The sequence below is a fragment of the Cibotium barometz genome, chromosome 2 (assembly GCF_041138505.1).
Source record: "Cibotium barometz isolate CiBa-2024 chromosome 2, ASM4113850v1, whole genome shotgun sequence".
NCBI classification, from domain to species: domain Eukaryota; kingdom Viridiplantae; phylum Streptophyta; class Polypodiopsida; order Cyatheales; family Cibotiaceae; genus Cibotium; species Cibotium barometz.
In genome coordinates this window covers 31,066,771-31,074,415 of record NC_141047.1, presented here as the reverse complement: position 1 = coordinate 31,074,415, position 7,645 = coordinate 31,066,771, and positions in this window count along the sequence as shown.

Sequence of the window (7,645 nt, the reverse complement as noted above, 5' to 3'; positions counted from 1 at the left end):
ATTTACCAGATATGTTCTGCATCCTTCACCATTAAACTATACAGGGCCACGTTTGCCAGGACCTCATGAATTTACTATGCCACTTGATTAGCCCAAGGAATCTTACAATCTCTTTAGAATTCTTGGGCGGCTGCAGTTTCACAATGAATGCAACCTTGGCTGGATCCACAGCAAGCCTTTCTGTAGACACTATATGCCCCAAGAGGGATCCACTAGTTACAGTGAAGGCACACTTGGCTGGATTCAGGCTCAGTGTGGCCTTCCCTGCACTTTTCCAGGCACATTGTGAGGTGTGTCATTTTTTCTTCTTTCTTCTTGAACACACTAAAGTCATCCACAAACACCCTCATGAATGTGGTCAGATATTCATAGAATATTTCCTCAACCATCCTTTGGAATGCAGCAGGAGAATTTTATAGCCCGAATGTCATCACATTGGAGGAAAATGCCTCCCATTATGTCACAAAAGCTGTCTTTTCTTTATCTTCCTGTGCTATTCGCACTTGGTTGTACCCCCACTAAACCCATCCAAAAAAGAGTATGTTTCATGCCCTAGCTACGGCATTCAACAAGGAATCAATGAATGACAATGGTTGATATAGTGGAAGCATTTAGCTTACGGTAGTTAATATAGACCCTTAGCTTCCCATTCTTTTTAGGAACAATGACTATCAATGATGACAACCATTCTACCCTATCTGCAAGATAGATGAACCCAACCTTCAGCAGTTTGTCAATCTCTTCCTTTACCTGTTTGGCATAATTTGGGTTCATTCTGTATCTGCTCTACGTGATTGGGGTTGCATCTTCTTTCAAGTTAATCTTATGTTGGTAGAAACTTGGATTGATCCCCTTCATATTGGAGTAGTTCCAGGAAAATACATCTTTGTAGGAATTCAAAAATTCCAGGAGCTGCCCCATGAATTTCTGATTCAGCTTGGCATTAATTTTGACTATTTTGCGTTGCTGCTGATAATCGTCCTTGAGGTTCACCTCTTTAAGCTCATCTTGAACTCTGATGTTCCTTTTCTTGAGCTTAGCTTCCTCCTACTTTAGGGCCACCATGGCTTTTTCCTATTTAGCTTGTAATTCTTCCACATTGTCTTGAGTGCCATCTTCCTCTTTATGAGTGCCATCTTCCTCTTTATGAGTGCTCTCTTTGTTCAATATCACTTCAGGATGAGCCTCTAGAACCTCTGGGTCGTACCTTTGCACAATCCTCTCTATGTCCACTTCAAACATCGACAACACATCTAGATTCTCCTTTAAGATCTGCTCTTCTTCATCATCTTCTACCCCATCTAGGTAGCTTAGGTCTTCTGCATGCATTGGTTAGCTTGTCGGGTTTATCTAGTCTTTTCCTACAACTGAAATGCAGGCTTTCTTTTTGCCTCTCTTGATTGTGATTTTGTCTCTCTCCCAGTTGTGCTTTATCCTACCCCTCTTGAGCCACGGTCTTCCTAGGAGCATGGGATATGCACTTGCTATTTCAATCATCTTGACAATAATGAACACAACGGTGAAGATACATCTTTGCTTGCTACTTCTATATGATCTCTTTGTGATTACCCTTCTCTGGACAACCATGCGAATTTGGAATGGAGTGGGCTGCATGTTAGTAATCCCTAGCTTTTTAGCGAGGGCATCTGATATTATATTTACCCCTGACCCTCTGTCGTCCCAGAATGACCCTTTTCATTGTCTCACCTCTGATTTTGATGGTTACTTCTGAACTGACGTACCACAGTCTTGGAATATCTCCACATTTCTACATTTAGCTGCAAGATGTTCCAGTTCCTGTGTTGGCATCTACACCAGAGTCTCATTTGGCACTATAGCATGAAGTAGCTTTTTCCTATAATCGGGAACCAGATTCAACATTTGATCCAATGTGATGTTCATTTTCATCCCATTGAGATCCTCCTATAAGTTGAATTCCTTTACTACTTTTCTCCTCATCATGTGGCATGCCTTGACTTCTGTCCATTCTTTTTCTTTTCTTCTCATCATGTGGCATGCCTTGACTTCTGTCCATTCTTTTTCCTTTCTCTTTTTCTTCTCTTTCCTGCTCCTAACTTCTTCTTTCAGTGTTCTTGTCTGGATTCCTTCTAGATTTTCTTCCTTTTCTTCTCTCGGGACACTTCTGCTGCTCTAGCCTAGTCCCAATTAGCGGTTTAGTATTGGCTTCTTTCCTGCGCCAATCCCTTCTCTTTTCTTGATCAAGTTTTCTTGGTTTTTCTTAAGATACTCTCCTAGGGGAAGGCTTTCCTGCATCGTCCTCACCATTCCTTGTGAACTTTGCACTAACTTCATGATCTGTTTCTCGAACCTTTTGCTGCCCTGCCCCCACTGTTCTAGTTTCTTTTTCAATTCCCACTCAGCATTCCTATCTGTCAGCGTCTTGACAAGTCTTTGTGATCTTGTCGACCATCACTTCTGGTGGCTTCTCTTGTTCCTTTCTTGCATCATGGTCATCAACTGCATCATTTCCTGTTGGGTTTTCCTCCCTTTGTGCCTTGCCTCTCCTGCAATACCTAATGGTGCTGGAATATGGGGCAATCATTTTGTCTATGCCCTACACCATTGCAGTAGAAGCAAGCTCCCCTTGGGCCAAATCTCCCACCTCCTCCAAATCTTCCACCTCCTCTTTCATAAGGTCCATTGATTTGAGGTCCTGTTTGATAGCTGGGGCTTGCTGCCTTTCCACCACCCTTGGGTCCTATGGCCACCTGCTTGATAGCTTGCTGCTTGCTGCCTTTCCACCACCCTTGGGTCCTATGGCCACCTGCTTGATAGCTTGTTGCCTTTCTACCACCCTTGGGTTCTTATTCCGAGTATTATAGTAACACATCTCTGCAGAGTGATTGTCCCTCCCATAGATAGTGCATACTTGCTGTGTGTTTCTTAACTAGCACTCCACTTTCGTGTGCCCTTGATTGTTGCACCTCGTGCACCAATTAGACATTTGGTTATGAGTCTGGATCCTACGTGTTCTCCAGCAATCTTGGCTAGGGTGGACCTTAGTTCTTCCTAAACCTTCTCTGCCTGCTTCTTGCCCTTCTTTTTTCGGGGCTTCCGCTCTTCAGCATCCGACTCCTGATTGGATTTTGACTCTGAGAGAGGTATCTTCTTTGGAAATTGATTTTGAGGTTTCTTCCTCTATCTTCTTCCTCTTATCATTCTTCTTCTTTTTAGAGTCTTTGTTTGTTTGCTTTAGGACCCCTTCACTCTGGTAGCTCTAGCCCATCACTCTGGTAGCTCTAGCCCTTCACTCTGGTAGCTCTAGCCCATCACTTGTTCAAATGTAAGGGCTTCCAAGTCGTATGAGGCTACTACCATCTAGATCTTCTCCCCCTCGGTCCTCTCATGAACCACTAGTCCAGCATGGCTGGAGCAAGATGGTTAGGCTGGTCCAGGCACATCAACATTGCTCGAAATTCAACTGCATAGTCTTATGTTGGCCTCTTCTTCTGCATCATCCTTTGCAGCTTTTCTAGCACCTCTGTTATGCTCTTGTCTTTCCTCGATCTTTTTAAGAAGTCCTTCTTCAGTTCTTCAAATGTCTAGAAGTTCTCTAGACCATATTGGGCAAACCAACCGATGGCTTTGCCACCTAACGTTGTCGCAAAGTATTCTGTCTTTTGTATAGCAACCGAACTCTGGTTTGGCCTGGACCATGGTTTCAAAGGAGAAGATGTGGCATCTGGATCCTTCTCAATCTTGCCTTTGAATTTAGGGTACTTGGGGGACATCCATCCTACCCATAGCAACTGCCAGTTCTTCTCCTTCCTAAGCTTCCTACCTCTTATTTGGTGGTTCTTGGTGATCCTCTTCCTAATTCCTCTCAGTGGTTCCGGAATGTGTCTTTCGAGCTGTCGTGGAATCCCATCTACTAGTCTTCTTAGATTGTGAAGCGATTCTTATTCTACAACTTCGGCCTATCTAGACGGTACCGCATTGCCCTATTTGACCTCCCTTAATTCTCCATGCTTTCTCCATTATGCCATGCTTTCTCCATTATGCTCTTATGACTCTCTAGTTAGCATTCGTGACTTTAGTTAGTGTGTGCTTTCTTTCTGAACTTATTTTAACTAGCTTACTCTACTGTCTGTGCAGGACTTACCCTAGAACTGGCCTATATCTTTCTACTCCCCTACTTGGCATACCGTTTCCTCAGTAGGATCACCAAAAGTGTCGGTGTCCGATCGAGACCTGACACTTGCATGGTTTTAGACCACCTATTCGGCTCTGGAGGAGACGCGATTAATGCAATTGTGCCCAATGTGACAAGCTAACACTAGTACGTTGCACCACCGATCTACCTAAGCTAGAGAAGTTGGTCACGATAGCGTGTAAGTTGGTTCCTACATTCAATGGGATCCCTGACGTGACTCCTATTCCTGTTTTCGGATAGGAGTCATGTCCAGATAGGATTGACCTCCATACCTAGATTCCAGTTGGAAGACATATCCCGACAGGCAAGTACTTATCATAGACAAGGAAGAAATTACACTTATACGGTATAGAAAATGGAGATTCGCTAGACAAATCATTGTATCACTAGATTGGAGGCTTAGTCCAATAGTACAACATGGTAACACTCTCAATTGTCACTCTCTGCTCTCTTCTCTATTCTCTATGTGCTCTAGATAGTTCCCCTTTCCTCTTTTATATCTACCGAGTACTACCCATCGGCAAGATCAGTTACAAGGTGGTTACAAGAAAGAAGATTCATGCCCGAGAGGTTGTTGCCCAACGGATGCACTCGACGGGCGAGGCTAGCTGTAAGGCTAGGTGGCAGCCGATGGCTAGATGGCCATCACCAACATCTGGCAAGAGCCCAACCGTCACACCCACTCATAGATGCACCGCATGTAACTATCCACCATATATCAAAATGTAATGTTGATGAAGAGGTAGTAGTTATGTTGTGTGGTGGTGGCTGGGTGACGGACTCTACTACACCACCTACATGTACACAAGAAGAAGACATTGTGGGATTAGAACTCGGGGACACCCAAATCTCGGCTCCAAGGGCATCAACCAACATGCCTCCTATCCTCAGCCCTCCAGCTGACTCCTCTGGATACCTCAAAACCCTTCCAACCTCTATATCTGACCCAGCTGCCTCCTCAAGCTGTCCTCCCAGGTCTAGCTGACCAAATTCACTCCCAGTTGACACAAAAATAGCTGAAATCTTCTTTCGAAATCCTCTACCAATCCCCAGTCAGAAATTTGTCCTCTAGGATCCTCTTCTAGCCTCCAAGATGAGCTGACCTTACGTACACAACCCCAAGATCTCCCTGGATCCTATGTTGACCTCTTTTTGACCCTCTTCTGATGGAAGTATCCTGGATTTTGCCCAAGTAATCTGGACCCTATGCTGACCTCTTTTTGACCCTTTTCTGAACGGAAGTAGACTGGATTCTGCCTAAGTAATCTAACATAGAATCGTCTAACCCAGAAGCCTCTACAAAAATAGAAACCTTCCCACTTGTTTGCAGACTCTCTCTGGCCCTCAAGCAGCTCTAAACTTGAAGGGATTTCACATTATTAGCTCCCTGCTTGTTTGACAGCTAGAGGCTCACAGCTGACTCCAACCTCACTGTCCTCTCAAGGATGGCTAAACTGACATAGGCTTCCTCTCTTCTACGTCCGCTCTGAGACCTCAAGACACTCTGAATAGAATCGTCTAACCCAGAAGCCTCTACAAAAATAGAAACCTTCCCACTTGTTTGCAGACTCTCTCTGGCCCTCAAGCAGCTCTAAACTTGAAGGGATTTCACATTATTAGCTCCCTGCTTGTTTGACAGCTAGAGGCTCACAGCTGACTCCAACCTCACTGTCCTCTCAAGGATGGCTAAACTGACATAGGCTTCCTCTCTTCTACGTCCGCTCTGAGACCTCAAGACACTCTGAATACTCAAACCACACTAGGATCCATCATAATAGACATTCATCTGACATCAAACACATAGCTGCGAGACAAAAGCACCACTAGACCTCTAACCCTTCTAATTGCCCAATGACTAACTATAAACAGTCAGCTCTGACGACCCACAAGCACTTTCTCCCAAATTTAAACAAGATAGGGCAAGTCCTCTTCACCTTCATCTGACAAGTCTGACGCTCAGTTGACATACAACTAACTCTGGACCTTCTATCCAATGCTAAACTGAGTCAACAATGTCTAAGTACCATCTCCCCACACTCATCAGATAGACAACCACAGAGATTCACCTCGATAGCTGTGGGCTCGTGGCTGACTCCAATCTCACTGTCCTCTCAAGGATGGCTAAACTAACTCAACTGACATAGGCTTCCTCTCTTTTGCGTGTCCTGCTAAGACCTCAAGACACTCTGGAGTCTGAACTCTCAAACCACACTAGGATCCATCGTAATAAACACTCGTCTGACATCAGTTGCGACACAAGCACCACCTGGCCTCTAACCCTTCTGACTGCCGAGTCGACTAACTACAAACAGTCAGCTCTAACCCACAAGCACTTCTCCCAAATTCAAACAAGATAGGGCAAGTCCTCTACCCTCACAACGTTCTTGCTTTCTTTGTGTTTTCTGAGAGAGAGGCTATGGTAGCAACTCTGATGTAGTGGGAACTCACGTTTTCCTCATGGTATCCATGTCACCGGTCCTCCGACCTGTGTGGGGGGTCCTTTTCCCTGCTTTGCCAGGCCTCCTTTCTCTACTGAAAAATCAAACCCGAGTTCTGAAGCCCATGGTAGCTACTCCTTAGGATGGGGTGAATCTCCTGCATGAAGATCACGGAGATGCAGATGGAAACCTGCACAAAATGACCCTTGTAGTAAACGAAGACCTGCAGCCCCAAGATGAGGGGCGCGAATTTCAGCCCCAAAAAATAGGCTCCCGCCACAAAGAGGAGATGCCAAGGACCAAAAGAACCAGTAGAATGCCAACTCCCGCCTCAGAGACATCAAACAAGACGGCCCACTCCTGCCCAAAAGGGGAGAGGCAGATAAAGACCAGTAGACCCCCTGCTTGCAAAATATAATGTCGATGAAGAAGTAGTAGTTACGTTCTTGCTTCCTTTGTCTATTCTGAGAGAGAGAGGCTATGGCAGGAACTCTGATGTAGGGGAAACTCACGTTTTCCTCACTGACCATCTTCAAGCCCATGGTGGACGGATGCCGCCCGAGGGAGGCCAAGAGGTGGAAGGAATAAGGCGTCGGTTAGAAATAGATTGCCATGCAACCATCACAATTAATTATAACAAAAACTTTAGAGAAAGTTTGCAATAATTAATGATTTTTTTTTCACAACCCGAGGAACAAGAAGCATGCAGGGGCGAGCGGTCACGAGATGGGGGACTCCAACACGCAGGTCTACACTCGAACTTTAGGTGACGGGAGCTTTTCCACGAAGGGCAACTCCGCACGACGATGGGTGGCTCTACGAAGCAAACCTGTGGCACCCAGCTAGCTTCGTCGGCGGGGCGGGGCGGGGCGGGGCTACAACCTTCAGCAAGGGGCTTCGACAAGCGGCTCTGGCAGGCTGGACGGGAAAACGCTGCGATTCATGAGCAGGGCTTTCGGGTGGCCTAGACCTTGGAGGACACCTCCATCTAGCGGGCGCTCCATCCTCTGGCCAGCAGTGGCAGTCCTAGGTG